Genomic DNA, 20,897 nt, shown 5'->3' on the forward strand with positions numbered 1-20,897 from the left:
AAGATACCCAATTATTAGGAAAGCCTACTATTAAAAATAAGGCTTGTTCTCTATAATTAGGGTTTTCATTTCCCTTGTTTTAATAGGTAAAATAGATGTTTGGTTTTTTTCCTTCAGTGTGGAAGCTTGAACTTCCTGTAATTATTTAACAGTGGGAATCAGTCTCCAGCAATAGATGAGGAAATGTCCTGAGACACCTAGGTAGTCCCTCAGCAATGGGTAGTCTGTGAGGAGGAAATAACATGCTGTTCTGCAGCCATAATTGAGGAAAATTGCTTGAGAGGGTTCTGGTAGTATAGAAAATACGCCAATTAGTTACCTAGCTCTGATCCTCCTATGATTCATTATTGCTTCCATTTAATTTTGCTGTTACATCTGAAGAAAGGTTAAGAATAGATTAGCTTCTTTTAGCCACCTCTTAGCTTCCTCCTGCCTGGGTTTTGGGAGGGCAGGTGGGTGGGAGAGTGGAATTGCTGTTTGTCTGTCTGTCTGTGTTTACATGGCCTGAGTCTGAAAATCAAAATTTCTCAGTCTTACACTTAACACTTACTCATCATGGAGCTATAGATGATGATTAAAACCTTCACACATAAACTTTTTCTTTTGAAGATGTATGCTACCTGTAAGTTAATAATGCTTTCATGCTGTTACCTTAGAGCACTCTACAATAATCAATATTAAATAAAAAGGACTTCAAGTAAAAAAAAAAAAAAAAATAAAAAAAAATCACAGCTCAGTAAATGAGGCAATCAGGCAAGGGAAAGATCATACAGCTCACCCTTGAACCCCTTGAACCACTACCAAACAGCAATGATGCAGATGTGGAGACTTGAAAATGCCAGTGAGGCCACCCAAAAGGCAACCCAAGGACACATGTCCCTCTGAAATCCCAGTTTGTGCCTTCCTGTTGGCTCTGTCCCAAAGTCTTTTCAGCACAGTTACTTTATTTGCATCAACCCATTTCCAAAATCCTGAGAACTGGCCCAAGCAGGGCTACCACTGCCTTTGGCAGCTGTGGGTATAACCAGGTGGCTCCCTCACTCTAATGATTATCATCTCCTTCTAGCTGTGTCCCTGCTTTCTCCTGCTTTCCACTGAGGAGGTTGTTTTTATCCCTAAGGAGAGGAGTGTTGAAGTAAAGATAGGCCAAACATTTGCAGGTTGCTATTTCTCTGTTAACTGTGGTGGACCAGCTGAAATGTGACCCAAGCACGTGTCTCAGTTGGCACCAATAGTCGTGCTGGTCTGAGACTGAAATCCTTCTAAACCTTGCATGGCACCTCATGGGTACTGTGCTGGTCAGGTATTGCCCTTATAGTTAAATCTGTAACTGGAGCCTATCTTGGATGTCACCTCTTCCCCAACTCTATATTATTCATTACTTGATAGATGTGTTGTCATTCTTAAGCACACAACAGCTGGAATTGTTATCATGTAATTTATTTCACGAAATTTTTTTATCAAAATTAGACATCTCCTAAGGAGAATAATGAATCACTCCAACTATCTCCACTAGACACAACAGCACTGCCACAATAATGGTTTACTTACAGGAATCAGATGTATCAGAAGGACTGAGCCATCCTATCTCTCTTCACTTTTCAAGTCCACATTGCAAAGTGAATATACAAATATCAAGCAGTATGTTCCTCCCTGTGAACATTGACCAGACAGATAGATGAAAGGGATGATTACATGTTACATTCCATAAGTAGGTTTCTGATGTATGTCTAACGTTCAAAGAAAACTACTTGTGAACAAATACAAAAGCAAAGAAACTATCTCAAAAAGCACAATGTTTGTTTGTGCTCTTCCCCGTAAATACAGCATGTACCTTCTTAGAGGGAGTGAGGCTCACCGAAGCTGTTTGCTACTGCACACGGTAGACAGGAGGCTGCCAAATTGGCAGAACCCTGTGTTTTATACTCCTGGCAGATAAAAAAACATTGCTTGTTCTGCATAGCAACACAAATTGCTTGCATGCACAGGCAGTTGTTCTTAAATTCCGAGAGCACTTGAGCTGTATTGTGTTAGTATACAGAAAGAGGAGCACATGCATAATTTTTCTGTAGGAAAAAAAGTTTCTTATTTTTAAGCATGCACATTTTAGCTACTAATGTCAGCTGTGGCTGTGTGAAGCTCCTATCATGAGTGGCAAAGTTTTCAGTTCAAACTGAGCCACATAGGTGTCTCAAATGGCACAGAAATGGTGCTGCATCTTCACAGGGAACATGGACTGGGGAGCGCAGGTGCAAATAAATGTATGTGTGTGCATAGCAAAAGAAGGAATAAAAGTAAAAATACTAATTGGAGCTTTATACAGTGAAAACAAGTTTTGATTTGACAATGGAAGTTTTTTGTGGCAAGTACCATTGTTGCTTATAGCTTGTGATTTTCATTGACTTATTCTATATACTATATAATAAAAGTTAAGGAGTAGAACAAAACCAACTTGCAGTTTGGAGCAAGTTAATAGTATTTCATTAACAAACTGTAAATAGTAACAGCATAAGCTAGATGTGAAACTGCTTTCACAGGCCATAAATGCTTAATGTTTATTACCAATAAAAGCCAAAGGAGCATTTAGCAAAGCAGTTTACCAAACAAACATTAAATACTTTAATGCATTAGATTCAGTGGACAGAATCAGGTTATTTAATTAACAATGAGTAATCCGTTAGGGCTTTATTCACCACAAATGATCTGCAGCTTCATGCATTAAGAGAGCTCATGAAGACTGTTTAGTGGTGAAGACCAGCTCGGAGGTGTCAGATGTAGGAAGCCCCAGTGGGTGAAGAGTTCACGTTTGCTGTTTCCAGACTGGAACACCTTGGCCTTTCCATGTGTGAGTATGGATTTTGTGTCTTTCTGATGGTGTGGGGATTCGGGATAAATCTCCATAAAAGTCTTTCAGACACTATCTCAATCTCTTTTATGTTCTCAGTTATGTTTTTTTTCTGATGCATGGCATTTAAACCATCTTTCAAAAAAAAAAAGTGACAAATGACTGAGAATAATATCACTTTGAAGATGTAAAACTCAGTGAAAGAATCTTCCCAGTTAGAAGTAGTAACATAAAATGAGCATTTTTGGATGAAAATATGATGCCTTCAGAGTCAAAGCTGACAGTCTTTGGATTTGGTGACCTTCTATTTGAATTGAAGTAAAGTTAAGAAACTACAGAAAACAGTTACTGTTGTTTGCTGATATTATGGATGATACTGAGACTTTAGCATACCCCAAGAGGTCAGAAAGATGGAGATCAAATCAAAGCTCCTCATCAGAAACATTTCCAAAGAGGATCTATGTGCAGGATCTTCCTTTGTGATGATTTCTTCCCTGAAAAAGCCTTGTTTTTTTTCCTGATGGAAACTATGTCTGGCTTAGACTGGGCATCCAACCTACAGACACCTGAAGATAGATCAGATGAATTACACCAGATTTGTGAGAAAGACTCTCATTTGAAAACTGTATAGGATCTGCTCAATGTTTCTTGAGAAGATAGCCTAATTTGAATAAATACCTTAAGATTTTGCAGGGTTGGAAATTGTCCAGTTAGCAACCTGGAGGATCCATGTGGGTTGCATCAAAATCAAACTGAAAGCTTGAAACTGTGGAACACTTCCAGTAGAAGATAAGAGTGGTTGTGTGTGTTGCAGTTTTACAGGTGAAAGTAATTAGGACTATGATAGTGATTAAATGAGTTAGTCTAAAGAGTAGGGTAGATATAGTTCAGTATGAACTTTGGAACTTCAGAGTTTGGAGTCTTATTTCACAGTCTTCCATTTGATAGCAGTTTATGATCATAATAATCATGTGGCTAATGTTCTGTAATTCAATTACTGCACTGTTGTGAACATTAACAATTATGTAGCAGATCAGAAACACAGTGGGACAAACTGGCAGTATTCATATTTCAGTTAGTTACAGCCTATTGCATAATTACTACAGATAAGTTACTGTTTAATCCATAGCAACATAAGGAATAAATTACAAGAATAATTATGTGGCTAATACTGCCTCTTGAAATGAATAAAACATGGAAAACTGAAATTATGGCAAGGTTACAGAGGACCTAGCCTAAGAAGTGTGTGCTGTTTCTTCAGAAGAATAATGGTGGTTGGAAACTCTAGATTTATGCTACTTTCTGATTTGGATCTTGACTTTTTGCTCAGAATCTTTATTAAAACATCTTTTGACATTTGTATTTTTTTTTTAGCTTTACCATAGTATGTGTTTTCCACTTAAAACAGCAATTGTTTAAAATTCCTACCATGGCTTTTGTTAACACTAAATAACAATATCAGTTTGCTAACATAATCCAGTTTATGACCTCACATACTGCTTTGGCCACTGACCATCACTTTTGGCTCACAACGAAAGCAACAGTGATTTGAGGTAGGTTGCCCATTGTTTTGTGCTTAAGCTGTGATGTACTATTGGCCTTAATCAACAAGTTACCACCTTCAGAAAGTCTCATTTTTTTCATTGTATCTCACTCAGTGTCAGAGTAAATTGCATGATTGATGTTCTAGTCTGTTTATCAAGGAACTCATGCATTCCCTTTTTAAAATCAATATTTAAGAATAAAATAGCTCCATGATAATTTATTTTATCAATGTAAGTAGAAATATTGTTTAATGCTTCACCTGAATAACTAACTCTTGAAGATTAACTAAAACATAAAATTGAACTGATGACAGGCTTGGCTGGCTCAGCATTCCTCATATTGGCTGTCTTCATGCAAAAAATGGGGTAGAAGTGAAACTAGTAACTTCTGGTGAGCAGTAAGCAAAAAAGATGTTCCAAATACATGGGTGGTGACTTGCTGTGGAGACTGTAAAAGTAGTTGTTTCACATTGTTTTTCAACCTGCAGTGATTCAAGTCATAGAAGTGTATTTTTGTCTTCCTAGAGGGAAGAGCTAAAGTGTACTTAACTTTAATGCTAAAGAAAAGGGATGAGACAGCTATTGAAGTACAAATCACAGAGTGCCTAAAAATACTATCAGTAAGATTTGAGTTTATATTTGAACACATTACACCAGTTCTCTGATACTGAAAGGTCAAAAGTACATCAGCACTTGCTATAGATCTTGTCTGGACAAAAAAGTCAGCCCTGACAGTCACCTTCATTCCAGGTGTTCATACCTCTGGTGGAACTTTCTAGCTGAAAATACACATTTCTTCTAAGTTACATAAACCTAACAGTGGCAGGTGATGTTTCACTAGAGTGGCTGGTTCCACTAATGACTTACTCATGTTTGTTCTGCGCTTTGACTTGTGTGGAACATAATTGTGAGGGTTTTGATAACAGCATATGCACTTCTATCAACATAAATGGCTCTTGAGAAAGATTCATTTCTTCTGCTGAATTTGTTTGCATTCTTTTTTTGTATTTAGTACAGAATTGAATCAATCTAATGATAACATGCTGCTATGACTTCGTTCTATGGAAGGTATAATTTTGTTAGGACTCATTATTACGGTATTTATTTTTTAATTTGTCTGAACGATGTAAGTTGAAAGCATTCTCTTCTAATTTGTAGTCACAGGGCAGATCCTGAGTGATTAAAGGGTGTTTAAGTCCAAATAAAACTGCTGAAGACACCATCTCACTTTAAAAACCTATGTGAAAGCACTGGCATGTACAAGCAGCAATACTCCCCTTGTGCATACACGTCCTCAGGTTCTTATATTTTCTTTACCATGGCACACTTTGCTTCTTTCCGCCCTCCCCTGTAACTTTGGTAAAACTGCACACTCGCTCCCCCACACCATTTCCCCAATATAATTTGAAAATGGAAACTCCTGTTCAAGGATATTTCCAAGTCAGACCAGAACTCATCACTGAGAGAACCAGAATGACTCTACTGGTCAAGGTCAGAATTCTGATTTTTGGTTGGTAGGTTGTCTTACGCATTTTTTTTTGCATAAGCCAATGTTTGTTATTTTTAGACTGCTAAGATTGTTTAGAAACTGTTAGCAGTCAAAATACAGCCAAAATAAATCAGATTCTGCTAATGCCACTCGGAGTGTGTATGTGCATGTGGGTTTTTGTATATAGAAATAAATCAGTATATGGAGATAAACAAGAAACTAAGTCCATATTTTCCTGTGGAAAAATCATTCAAGTTCCAGGGAAGCTGCCCAGTATCTGATGCATCAAATCTTCATATCTCACATATGTTGTACTTGCATATGTTGTACCTATATAGTCATTATGTCTCTGTCTCCTGTCTGAGTCTGAAAACAGTTTTTATTCTGTTTTCTCTGAATTACAGGGTCCCCTGATACTGCCAGTAATTGCATGAAATACTTGGATTTAAGTTCTGAGCTGCAGTTCTGTTGTGCCATGCAATAATTAATGGTTACAGTGAGTCACCAGGAAGGTTTCTGGTTGAAACACTTTATTTTCAGGGTGGTGGGAGATGGAGTGGAAACTTGTGTTGAAACAAATGATGGTTGAGCTACAGTTTGCTCTATATCTAGCCATGGTTCCTGTAGAAATGTTTGTGCATTGTAGGCACAAACTTTTAGTGATATTCAGGTATCAACATTTCTGTTGACTTCTTCAGGCTTGTTGTTATTGTACATAGTGGTTCATTGTCCTCTGAGAGTTTAAGTAATAGATTTTGGGAGAGACCTGAGAGTTGTAATGTCCTTCATCTTCTCTGAACTTAACTGTATGGACTTATTGTAAAGATGATTCACCTATAGACCTGTATTACTAAGCATTTTAACTCTAGATCAGTACACTAATATAGAACAGTTCAACTCACAACAGTACAGTGAGTTTAGCTTACTCATTAGATGAGATTTGTGCAAAGTGTTCTATGGTTGAGACATGATTAGGATGTAATAGTCACCTAAGTTGCCAATGGTAAGGAATGTTGTTTAAGCTGTGATTCCTTTTGCAGAAATAAACAAACTTTGAGTTAAACTTTGAGATTTTTTGGTACCTTATCATTCTTGATGTTTAAGAATTAACTGGTAATTCAGAGCCTGAGTCGATCTGTGACAAAGTGAAAATGAGAATTTTTATTAAACAAAGCCTGTGAAAGTCTAATGTGAGAATCTGGACAACTCTTTCTGAGCTTCTTTGAAGTGCAGTTTTTAATCCTGTGCGTAGATGTGACTGTGTCAAGACTTCATTTTCTCATCAGCTGAGAAGCCTGGTAATACATGTTCTTCAATATCTTCCAGGATAAGACTCCCCCTTCCTTAACTTATTTCTAAATATCTATATATCTGTATATCTAAAAGATATTTTTTAAAAAAATTCAAGTGAAAAAAAACATTTACTCTGCACAATTCCACTTAAGATCATTGTGATGATGACAGCACATTCACCTCCCATATTGAACAAATGGCAGTGGTGTTAGGTGTTCATGCATGTGTGTATCTGTTACAACACTAAATGTTATGCTGATAAGAATTCTCCCTAATGAAGGACTCTATATTTTTACAGATAGCACAGTTAAAGAAAACTAACCTCTGACTACTATTTTTGATGTTGTCTTTCACTAAATAGGGTTGATGTTATTAATTGTGATCAGAAAATAATGTTTTGTGGAAAGCTAAGTTTAGGTCTTGGATAATATTCTGCTCTTTCATCAGAGAAGTCTTTATTTGGGATCTGTTCTTGCTGAAAAATTTAAATGGTCTTGTGAGTGCTCAAACTTTGTTTGATTTGCATGCTGTATCTCAGATCAGCACATAAAACTCTTTGTTAGAAAACACTAGATTTGCACAAAATAAATATGCAAAACTTTAAAATCAGTGTTTAGACTCTCTGAAATCTCAGCCTTGTTATAATATCTTGTAAAGCGTAGTTAAATACTTTTGTCAGTCACCAAACCAAAATCATCAAAGTTTGACATGCAATCAGTATTATATTGTTAAAAGCTTATCCTGTGTGCTAGGAAGAATCATTTTACTATTATCTTTGTCAGGACCCATGTGATTAAAATTTGGATGCACAGACATCGTTCCGTTGTCAATGTGTGCAGTTCCTTCTGAGCAACAGATTAAAGAATCTCTGTATTTTAAATACTTTTTTTTCCCTTGACAATTTGAATCACGTAATCCTCTCTTATCCATTTTAATAAGCTGTCCTTTATGCTGATCTAGTGACTGAACATTTGATAAGGATTATAAAAACGTGTTACGTTTATGTTAAATCACCAACATTGCACTTTGAATCAGACTTCAATAAAATATATGGATATAGATATATATATTTCCTTGGCCATTTTTGAAAACATTGATCCCTCATCTATTGTACTATTGTACCGTAGCTTCCCATTATATTATAATTTGATATGATTGTGCCTGTTATGGCTGCTTCCCTAGCTAAAGGCTCCAAATGTTTGGCTCCTTAGTTGTGCTGGAAGGACAAGAGATTATTTGCACACAGATGGGTTGCTGTTGGCAGTAGGATTGTTATTTGCAGGTAGCACTAATGATGAGTCTCCAAATAATCTGCAGAGTGGAGCAAGCACATCCTTCTCCCTCTTCATCTGTTCGGTTCAAGTGCCTTCATTTTATAAAAATCCATCTGCAAGTTTCCTAATCTTAATATTTTGAAAAAAGTGGTAGGTTTGCTTTTCATCACTGCAGCGATGGGTGCAGAGGGCTGTTCCGAGGGGTAGGGATACAGCACCATCTAGCATCCTGGAACTGGATCCAGAAACCTGCGATGCAGAAAAGTGAATTGGGCAAAACTGGAGCTGTGCAAGCTCCTTCAGTTTTATTGAATGTATGCCATGCTTTACTTGTGGCTATAATCTATTATTGAAACTATCATCAAATTTGGAGGAACTTTGGTTTGGCTGTTCTCACGGCCTTGCTCCACTTTCCCTTTCCGGCAGTGCCTGGAGGGAGCTGGTTGGGCAGCAGCCGCCACAGATTCTGCAGGTGAGGGGAATATTAAATACTCAACAGATCTGACACAAAATCGCCTTGAAAAGGAGCTGTATCAGCATCATTCTCAGCTGTCCTGGAGAGCTTCTCTTCTCGTGTGTTGCTGCCTGTGCTAAGTCTGAAGCAGTGGTGAGCACGCAGACCCTGGTGCTCTGTCCCCACTGCTGCCACCATCCTCCCTGTGTTCTAAGCACTGAAACTGGGACTGCAGCTCTGGGCTGAATCTCACTGAGGTTTTGGGCTCCAGCAAAAATGTATTCTCCATCATATTGTTCATTTATGTATAGAATGGTATCATCGCTCTTTTGTCTCAGTACTTTTCCTTTCAGACCACTGAATAAGGCAGGATGCTGTTATTTGTATATCAAGTAAATTACTCCACAATAGGTTTGGATTTCTAGGATCCTCCATGTGCTGTTGTTTGTCCGTTTTATCTCTGATGATTTTGCAAACAATAAGAGGGAATTTCCAGCCTCAGATAATCTCAAGGCATCAGATATGTAAACGCAGCGAGAGAGGCAGAGCACATCAGGTTTACAGTGGTGTGCAAGTGCCGGGTAGAAACCTGCCCAGAGCTGCTGTATTTCCAGCCTCAGCACGGGGCAGGTGGCAGGGCTGATCTGTGCTGATCAACCCGCTGTTGTCAGCGGTGCAAGTCGTGCAATGCACAGCTCGGACTCACTCCTGGACAGGTGTTTTGGGACTGGGGAACTCTCCCCCAGCTCCTTCCCACACTGTGTCCAAACCCTTTTCTCCTTAACAAAGACATTGTGTCTATATCCTAATATTTAGGGGACTCTGGCAGGACTCTGAACTTTTATATAGTTATGCCAATATATGTTACTCCACAGTCTCACTAGAAAATCTCATTATAGCCAACTGGAATGAACTCAGATGATAGGCAGGAGTTAAAGGAACCTTCCTGCCATAGCCAGCTGCCTTGCTTGTTTTTGTTCCACAATACAGTGGGTCTGGAGTGCTCTCTGTGGGCTCATATTTCTCTAAGGTTCAATGTTATCAGTTTCTTCTTAGTTCAGTATGTTGATTTTGTGTTGGGTTTTGTTGTTGTTGTTTTGTTTGTTTGTTTTTTTATGGATGCTTTGCACTGCTGGTCTTCAAGTGGAGAATTAAAAGTGAAGCTTGAAGAATCCAAAAATGTCTTCCAAGTGAATCAGCACACTGAATTCACATAGGAAGAAACCAAATAATCCATTGCTTTCAGTGACAGCAATCCCAATACTCTGAAAGCTCTTGCTGGAATAAGAGGATGCTGTAAGAACATCCTTTAAACAAATAAATTATAAATAGAATAGTTATAAAGAAATGCGTCATCAATATTTTAAACAAAGAATAACCAGAACTCTACAAAAATAAGATATGAAATAGAAAAAGCCTGGATCTGTATTCTCTTACTCACGTATGTAGGTTTCATGCAAGTTCATGGGCCAGTTAGAGTCACCAAAGGAAGGCAAGAGATTGACACATGTGAGTAAAAGGTTTGATATGAGATTCTGAGTCCATTTAAATGATATATTTGTATAAGAAATGACTGTGTGGAATCAGTATTTATAGTGAAGACCTATGTAAGCTGTAATTAATGATGAATAAATCAGCCACGTAAGCCTTGTCATTCAGTCAAAAATAATGATTATTAGGTCTTTTTAATTTGTATGTGATTGTTTAGTAAGACTGGGCACTTAATTCTGTTAAAGAGATAAAGCTGTTACAGGAATATAGGACCCAAAGGATATGTATTAAAAGATGTTTCCACTGCAATGTAGTAAGCAAAAATCACTGCATTCAGAGCAGCCCTGCCTCAGGCTGTAATGCCTCTGGGAAAATTGCTCCTTGTTACCCTGGTGTTTAGAAGCTCTGATGCTATAGTCTCAGGGCCCAAATCTGTATGAAAAACACATCACCCTCTGTGTTGTGAAGGAAGCAAAGAGAGAAATCAGAGCTGAACTTTCATTCAGTGCCAGAGAGCTGGAAACTGGATTACACCCATGTGTGCTGCCCTGGTGTGAGGAGAAGTCTTTGGGCCTTGCGTAACGCTTAGGGCAAGTATCAAGATTAACACAGGAAAACCTAAGTATGTCCATTGACTCCTAATCTAATTAGCAAGCACTTGGTCATTGCTTATTATGTTGATAGAAAAAAGGACAATGGCATGACATGTTGGTCGAGAACTGTTCCTTTGAAATCAACTATCCTTGCCTTGGTGTGTGTGCTGTAAACCCAGCTTTGGGTACTATTACATCACAGACTGAAATAATCTGCTCTGGGTCTCTCCTGGGCTTTGGATTAGGTCTCAATGTCATATTTCCAGGTTTCATAATGGGGAAAAAAAGTCCTGAAATGCTGGACCATAACACTGCAGTCTTGTCATCTATGGGAAAACTAATTTATGTGTTTCTTGACTACTCTACTAACAATATTGTTTCTTGTCTTGGAGCAGGTGCAGTTGGCTTTAGGATTACTAATGGTGATTGTCTGATACAAAAGATGGCATAGTTAACATTGTAAAGCACTCCTGAGTACTTCCAAGTTTTTATTGTATATTATACCATGCATAGAGCACACCTGATGGTATGGTATGCTAAAACAAAGCAGCAGTGTCAGCACTCATCTGCAGTGCCTTCACCCACAGTCAAATTCAAGCCATGGTTGAAGGCCTTGAGTTGAAGGCTCTGAGTTTGGCTTAAAAATAATAAGATTTTGTTTTAATATTAAATTCTTTCCCTTCTTTCTGTGAAAATATTATTTAGCTGTATATGTATTGTTGGGGTACATGAATGTGTAAATGAATGAATGTGAATACAGAGAAATAGTTTGAATAGATACACATCTTGACTATGCAGCAAAGAATATAGGAACATTGGTAGTGCAGTTAATGAAGAAACAATCTTGTGAAGGACATTCCGATTTCACTGAGTCTCTCCATGAATACTGCTTTGCATTCTTTTCTGCTACAAGAATTATCTGAAGGCTATCGCTGAATTTTACTAGCAATGTTGCTGTTGTGGTTTGGTGTTGTGTTTTTAATTTTTTTTTCAATCTTTATTTTCTTTTTTTTTCTGGAATGACTAATAAAAGGCATCCTTGAAGTTCATGGGAGAACAAAAAAAACCATCCAAACAAAATGGGGCTGTTACTGCCTGGGAAGTCATTTTGAGATGCATAAAAGGTCAGAGTAACTTTTTGTCAGTGGATTTTCCTGTTGGGAATATTTATCATCTACAAAGTGCTGCATCTGTGACCTTTGTGAGTATTTTATCAATAACAAAGAACTGAATAATACTACCATTTTTGAAAAACCACTCATCTATATTTAAACAGTATGGAGGAGAAAATCTTTGTGCTGAGAGCTTTGGAGGCAAGTTTCATACAGTAAATGCTGTTTCTTATGGCTATTAATAACTTGCTGCATTTGGTTGAATAGGCAACAGGGTGTATATAATCTTCATGTTTTATGTAGAAGTAATTAATCCAGTTGTAGTCAGGTTTATGTTCATTTTCTCGTGAATATTAGTCAGTCATTAGCAAAAGTGATGATCATACATCCCAGCCCGCGATGGGGTGCAGGTCACTATTGCAGAGTCAGAGCTGTGACATGAGCAGGAGTGTGGGTTTGCCTCCCAGTAGGTTCTGCACGAGCTCATTGTCACCAGGAGGTCACCCCAGACCCCCAAGTCCTCCTCTGACTCCAGCAAAAGTGAGAGAGGCTTAATCCAGACTGGAATCAAGTCCTTGAGAGAAGCCTTTATTCAGGCCATAGACTACTTGTATTGCTGTGTATTTTTGACATGGGTAATTTCCACAGAAGGACATGTGATTGTTGAAATTGTGTTTTGTTCGTAATTCAGTGGAGCTTATTGAGTTGATGGATATATTTGCTGTGTTATGTATTCTCTCCTAGAGCATGAAGGTAGTTGAATTTGGGTGGAAAACCTGAGTGTTTTCAAACATACTATTAAGTACCCGTGTTGTGCACCGGAACATAATTTTCGCAAAGACAATCTGCTGAGGATCTGAAAAGTCTGCAGGAGATCAAGAATATTTTAGAAGCATCCAGCCTGATTAAATTTGAGGCATTTTACTAGCCAGAGCAGGCAATTTACAGGGTTACTTAAAATTTGGTTTTGGGCAAAAATATCTTGGTCCTAATTAGTGGGTTTTGAAAGTCAAAACTTGTTTGTATAGAGGGAGGAGTACACTGGAAGAATAATTGAAAGACTGCATGTATTATTAATAATCTGATTAAACAGAAATGAACACTCAACTAGTTTCTAATTCTAAGATTAATTGCACTGGGTTAGCTAATTAGTAGGTATTGAATAAATCTGCAAGAATGACTTGCTTTTTGAAACTTCTATCAGAGGCAAAGCTGAGGTAGGATCTTAGTCTCATTAACAGTGTAATCGCCAGAGCTGTTGTGCTTCACACAGCCACTCAAGTACTCTTCAGTTATCACAGGAATTGTCATGTATGTAAAAGAAACCCACTTTTCTTAAAGAGATCATGTAGTCTAACACTAGGCACTGCAGTATTTAATGGTAAATCTGGTAGATATGATAGCATGAATTAATGGAGCGATAGTTTGGGAATATTGCTTAGACTAGTCCATGCACTGGGACTTCGTTATGATTAAAGATTAAATAGCATCTTAAATTTTTTTGTGGTTTATTAAAATATATTGTTTGGGGATTTTTTTGTGTGTGGTTGTGTTTTGTTGTGTGTGGTGCAGTTGCTTCTTTTTCTTTCACTTCCCCAGCTGTTATCCATTTGGATATTTGGGCTGCTGAAGTTTGACTTGTAATGCTGTAGCTCAGGACTGCATGGAGTGAGTCAGGAAGGGGAGCTGTTGTGCAGAGGGATGATGGGGCAGCCAAGGATGCTTTCCAAAATACGGGGGCATATGGAGGTGTTCTTTTGCCTCTTCTTTTAGAGGAATGTCAATATATCCATAAGCATAGTCTAATGCTATATGTATAATGGTAGATGCTCAGAGCTACTATCTTTTTACACAACTTTTTGAGGTTTCTTCCTCTGTGTAAAAAATACCCAGACATATACTTCATCTGTAGAATTGGTACAACTAAGGTGACAGATGAGATTATTGACAAAAATATATGCCTTTTTAGTCTACCAAGTTGTGTAGAGGAAAAAAAACAGATTTTGTTGTAGAAGCTGAAGAAAGAGCTTACATATGGGCAGCTGAAGCTAAAATCTCATTGTGAGGGATGTAGAGCGCTTCATGGATACAAAACTGAGAGTTTTGGAGGCAGATAAAGGCTCATTTGCTAACAGAAAAATATTTCTGGATGATATCTAGCTGTGTCTGTGACAGTTTGCTCAGCTTCTTCCCTACAATATCTCTGAAATACTTGTGTGGATGTTGGAAGTGGGCTGGGTTCTACACCTCATGTCTCATCATATGAGCTTTGGGGAAAGATGAAATGGACAGAGGTGGGTAGCAGCGACAGCCCAGCTGGGCGGCACAGCTTGCGCTCTTGCTCACAGGGAAAGATCAGGTTTAAAGAACAAGCACAACTTCTTAAGCCTGGGCTGCAGGCAAGGGGCCATTTAAGTACAGATGTGACTATATAGGCCTTTCACCTTGCTCTTTAGCAAAATATGATAAAACCTGATTTGTTGTTGGTTTTTTTTTTGTTTTTTTTTTTTTTTTTGTTTTGTTTTGTTTTTTTTTTTTGGTTTCCTAAGCTCCTATAAAAACATTTTCAAACATTCTGGTGGAAGTCTACAATTTAAGTTAAAGGTATCTAATGATTACATTAGTGGAAGAATGTAGTCCATAACTTTTCAAAGAACTCATATCTTGAAATAACTTTAAAAAATTATATATGTTTTTCTGGTCAGGTAGTATGACTTATTTTCCCCCCTAATTCGCATGTGTCATACTTGATATTTGGTTATTTTCAACTCTTGCATGTTTCTAAGAAGATCTTTATGAATGCATAGGACAGAACATTAATGAACATAAATTTCCTGCCACCCACTAGCCACTTGTAGAGAATTATAGTACTTTATGGGCAATATTAAGATTGGGGTGCCAAAATTACATTAAAGTGGTTCATTGCTAACATTTCAATTCACCTCGGCTGGGGTCTGTGCTGAAGTGATGACCAGCTGCAAATATTATCACAATCTATGTTTTCAGCTGGTAAAATATTAACATGAAAAGCTCTCAAGAATACCAGCAAGAAAAAAAAAAATCAATAAAAAGGTAATTTGTGGGGGAATTGTGATTGCTGCCTAAAATGCAGCTGTAATCTACTTCTGTATTTTGAATTACAATGAAAATTAAATATTCTAAAGCAAACATTGCCTCAAATGTTATAGCTGTTTCATAGGGAACATAACTCAGAAAATGGAGAGAGCACTGAGGATTACATTTAAATCTAGCCAAATTTGATGAAAACTGGAAATTTCTACATAAGTTTTCCTTTCCATTATTTTTCATGTGCTAATTGAGAAAAATCCAGCAAAAAATACTATCAGAAGAGTAACAGTATTTTTATGCATCCAACAAAAGCCATTAAACATAGAATCATAGAATAGTTTGGGTTGAAAGGGACCTTTAAAGACCATCTAGTGCCACCCCTGCCATGAGCAGGGACATCTTCACCAGCTCAGGTTGCTCAGAGCCCTGTCCAGCCTGGCCTGGGATGTCTCCAGGGATGGTTCATCCACCACCTCTCTGGCCAACCTGGGCCAGGCTCTCACCACCCTCATCATCACAAATTTCTTCCTCATGTCCAGCCTGAATCTCCCCTTTTTTAGTTTAAAACTATCACCCTTTGTCCTATGACAACAGGCCCTGCTAGAAAGTCTGTCCCCATCTTTCTATCGGCCCCTGTTATGTACTAAAAGGCCACTATAATGTCTCCCTGGTGCCTTGTCCAGCTGAACACCCCGAGCCTCTCAGCCTGTCCTCCCAGTAGAGCTGTTCCAGCCCTCTGAGCATTTTTGTGGCTCCTCTGGCCCCTCTCCAACAGGTCCATGTCTTTCCTGTACTGATTTCACATTCAACTTTTTACTAAAGATATGGGAATAAATAAAGTTACTGGAGTAAATGTAAAAGTATTTTGTATGAGTGTGTGTGTATATATATATATATACGTACACATATATAGCAATAGCACGTGAAAGGAGTACACTAAGCTCCTGGATTGAGAACTAGAAATGAAAGCCCCCAGGATGTATAAATGCTGCTGTGCTGATTGCTTAATGCTGGCTTCTAAATCATATAGCTCAGTAACTCCTGCCAGATTACTCACAAATTATTGAAACAGATTCTGTGTCCTTCCCCTGCAATCAAACAGAAAGATCCCCAAATTGTTGAGATATTTGCTTTTTCTTACAGGTGAGAAAATACAGCAAAAATCCCCCACAAACCTTCAGAATATGTGGTAGAAGTAAAAAAAAAAAAAAGAAGTCGTTAACCTTCCAGTATTTCTGTTTTCTATATTCCTCTAAAATTTCTATGATTGGGTTTTAATTGATTAATGTTTCCAGAAAATTAATGTCAAGGTTATGTGAATGAGCAACATTCTCAAGGCAACATCTGCAAGAGCATTATTCTTCCTGGTGAAGTGTCTCTGTGTATATTTAAGCAGCCTAATGGCCTAATACATTGACATAAAACTATCCAAGCAACCCACATTCATTGCGCACACTTTCTATTTGGGTTTTGCCTTAAATTTAATTTTAAGCTCTTCATGAAGGGAACTGTCAGCTCCCCTGATTTTGCAGCTCCTAAAGTCACAGAGCTCTGCTCCTGGGAGCCCAGATGTATCGCTGTGAAATGAGGATCTCTGGTGTGGTGAAAATGCTTTCATAGCCACTGATTTGGGAACATAAACACTGTTGTGTGATTTATGGATAACGACAGTTAATGTCTTATAAATTCTTAAAAATTCATACTAGATTTTGTTTACTAATTTTGTAGTTAAAACAGCGTAATTTAGTCAAGTTCAAGGGTGAGCGAGAAGTCAAGATTTGCCAAATACAGATATGCAATGTACATCTTGGTCTGTAGAAGTCAGTGAATCTGAATCATCCCTTCTCACTCTGTCAGTGAATTGACCTTGTTATATAAAATTATAAATAGCCCCATGGTGTCCGGAATTTAGCTGGCTGCTATATAGGAATTGTGGTCCCAGCAGCTTGCCTGGAATAGATGCAGAATAGAAAATAATGAAATAAAATAGCTCTACTCACAAAGACAGACACTTTTCATAGTGTTCTGAAGACAGCAGAGTGCAAACAAGATAAAAACTGAGCAATTTGAGACACTATGTCAGAAACTGAAAGCCAAGGAGTGACCCTCCAAAACCTGTTTAATACTGTGTGACACAACCTATTGTTTGATCTTACTTGTCAGTGTTGCAAAACGTGTTTTCAGGCATCTTGAGATTCTTGTCATCTTGAACCAGCATCTCTGCTGCAACATTTTTTGGCAAATGAGTCACAGAAGAAATAGCACTGACTGACTCATTTTCTTAATTACTAACCAAACAGGAAATTGCCAAGGAAACTGTATGAATGTAAACCTTCAAAAATAACTTCAGAATTCTAAGGCTGTATTAGCAGCTTCATCCACTTGACTGCTTTTGATGGTAGAGTTTTAATGGTAGTGATTTAAAGGTACGCAACTTGCTCCTCTGTTGGGTAGCTCTGTATTAGAAGTTTGACAGGTTCTGTGTGTCTAAAATCAATCCAGAAAACTCAGGATAAGTATCTACTGCCCTTGCATGGTTAATCTGCAGAAACCACAAATGCCAAGATTTTTCTTCTTCTGACCACAATGGTAATCATGGTTCATGCAACAATTCCTTTCCTGGGATGTGGTACCCTATGATACTCTTTTCCTAAGCTCATGTTATTTTATTGTGAATAATCAGTAAAAATGACTGAAATTCTATTCTCAGTTGCATGTGTTTCAAGTCATTAAAAAGAATTAAAATGCCTGTAGCAGAATACATGACTGCACTTGGTATGTGCACATGTATGCATATATACTTATGTATGTGATGTTTGCATGCACCAGTATTTGTGCAGTGTTTTATGATATTACCATGGTAGATTCCTTGGCAGAAATAATTCTGGATGAAAGCAATTGCTGATTATTTGCCCAAGTTTTGGAGTCATACTCAGAAGAGATTAGCTCGACTTGCTGAAAAAGTCTTGTGTGGCTTCTCCATTCTAACTCTCAAAATATTAATGATGTGATGCAGAAGCCATTTAAATCATCAGTGGCTGCTGTCTGTGGGGTAAATATGAGATCTGTTCCCCACCAAGAACCACCATCAATATCTTCAGAGGATTCCTCTTTCTTTGCCATTACTGGCGTGACACCATGACGTGAGGCTAAGCCTTCTGTTTCATCAATTGGTTCCTTGTTTCTCAGCTATCCTGTGCTGGGTACATTGTGTGTGTGTTTTGGGTTTTTTTGGGGGTTTTATTCCTCATACCCACACAGTGCAGGACTTTTTCAGGTGAAGCAATCTCTGAAGTTGTACAGGATGAACCCAAGTCTTACAGCTCTCTTCATTTCCACCTAAGTCTAAAAGGAAAAAGAGAATAAAATGTTTAGATGGAATAACAGTTGCCCCTGTTTATACATGTGGAATTCTTTGTATTTGCAGACGCAAGTAGTCTGGGTAAATGGGTAAGGTTTTAGATAAACTGATTTTTCATTGCATCCAACCAGTGTCCACTGTTTTGAATGCATATTGGATTGCAATGTTGTTTACCTGAAAATTCTGTCAACAGCCTAGTGACAAGGAGATGCTTAAATTCCCTCCCTTCTTCTCTCCAGGGATTATTTAGTACTCAGTTTCTCAGAAGCTTAATAGAATCTTCCTTACCATAAATTTTAATAGGGTGGTACTGTAAAATATCAAAATGCCAATATATATTTTCTAAATATTTAACAAGATTCTCTTGCTCAATTATTTAGATCACATCCAGCATTCCCTTAAAAGAAATTTTCAAGTTTTACATGGATTTAAACAAAGTACGTTTTAAAGTAAACTGTACAAACATGTTTGTGTACTAACACTGCTGAATAGAGAAAAAAATTCAGTCAAACTTTCAAATTAAAATTCAAGAAATTTTTCATGTTGTTAAATCACATAAAAGTACTAGAAATTACAAAGAGGAACTGAAATGTTTTATTAATGTTTTGGCTTTTCTTTACCAATAATGTTTTACTTGTTTTCTCTTTTCTTCTATCAAGCATTATTCTGTACATATTCTTTTGTAGTTTCATTGACAGCTCTTAAAATTAAAAAGCAGGTTATAATACCAAAAGGATACTGTAAGCCTCAATTGTCTCCAAAAACCACACTAATTACTGACAGTTCAGAGGCTGTTAATTCTGTCCTTCACCAAGGTAATAAAATGTACCAAAATATGTTCTTAATGCTGTGAGTTTTGCATTAATTACATAAATAAACACTGGATTGATTGACTGCCCTTATTTATTTGATAATAAACAATCAGGGATAGGGTTATCATGTGCTAATGAGATCCTGTGGTGTTACATGATTCATCACGTAGATGAGTTCCTTGATTTCCAAAATAAAAATAACAAGAAATCCTTCCCCATGCTCCCCAATTTGGGGTTTTGCTGCACTAAAGTGTCTCTTGCAGGTCCCTGGCTTTGATTTTTGAGGTCTTTCTTCCCAAATTATAGTATACTCATGCTAGAGATAGTATACTTTATATACAAACATTTTTACGCTCCTCTTTTCTACAACACAGCAAGAACATTGCAGAGTTCAGTTTGTATCTTATTTATGTTAAATTTTTGGTTGTAATTTTGCCTGGAGTCATAGGACAGAAAGCTCTTATCATCAAAGAGATCACAAGACTTTGAGTCACATTTTAAAATAGCAAGGAGCAAAATTTTATCTAAATTTCTCTTTTTTGTTTGGATTTTCTTTCCTTGTAATCCCAGTCATTCTGCTTTATTTTGGATGCTAGTCAGACTGAGATACCTGCAACAAGCAGAGTTTTCTCCCAGGTGGTTTTCTTTTGCGGTGCTGCAAAGTCCAAACTGTCCCCATTCAGCTCCTTTGATTTCCAAACCGCTCTTGGTGTTGGAAGTTTTCGGCAGTGCCATCTGCACCGTGTCTCTGCAAGAGCAGCCAGAGTGCTGCTTTGCTCCTCTGTGATACAGTTCACAAATTAAGTGATAAATCCAACTTAATGGGAAAGAGTAATTCAAGACCTTAAAAATACATTGCACTTGAATTTTTTAGTATTTTGAAGAGAAGGTTTTTGCATTAGATTAGTTCAGTATTCATAACCTGAATCTTGAGGTTTACTTATTATTTTTTATGTACTTTCTTATTTATTCTCCTGTTTTATTTTTAAAAGAAACATTAAAAAAGCACTAAGTCAGCACCTATGAACAAACATCTTAACTTGTTACAAGTAAGTTTTCCCCCTCTAGCAACCTGCCTATTACAAACATTTTGGGAAGGTACGTATTTCTTGAACCACCAGTGAGTCTGGGCTTCTTCAGCACTGGGTGGTGAAAATTCCTTCCCCTCCTCCATTCAAAGCAAAGGATGTCCAGAGAACCCCCTTATTTCTTTCTACTGCCAAAGAAAACCATAAATGGAGAGTTTCCATGAGAGATTTGCTCTCAGCGACCAGAGCCAGTTAGAGTGCAGGTCTACATGGTCACAATGTGAAACCTGATCTTGAGATGGATATTCCTGCCACTGTTATTCCTTCTGCCTTCTAAGGTGGAGGCAAACAAGGCCCAGATCCTCACTATTTTTACTTTCTTCCCTGCACACCGTTGCAGCTCTCAAGAGCAGAGTTTAATGGCAACCTTTATAACCCTTGTCAAAACTCATAATTTTAAAACAATAGGAGAAGAATTATCAGGGGAATATATGTCTGGCATGGGGTAATTTTACTTCCTAGCTAGAAGGAG

The sequence above is a fragment of the Nesoenas mayeri genome (genome assembly GCF_963082525.1).
Source record: "Nesoenas mayeri genome assembly, chromosome: 13".
NCBI classification, from domain to species: Eukaryota; Metazoa; Chordata; class Aves; order Columbiformes; family Columbidae; genus Nesoenas; species Nesoenas mayeri.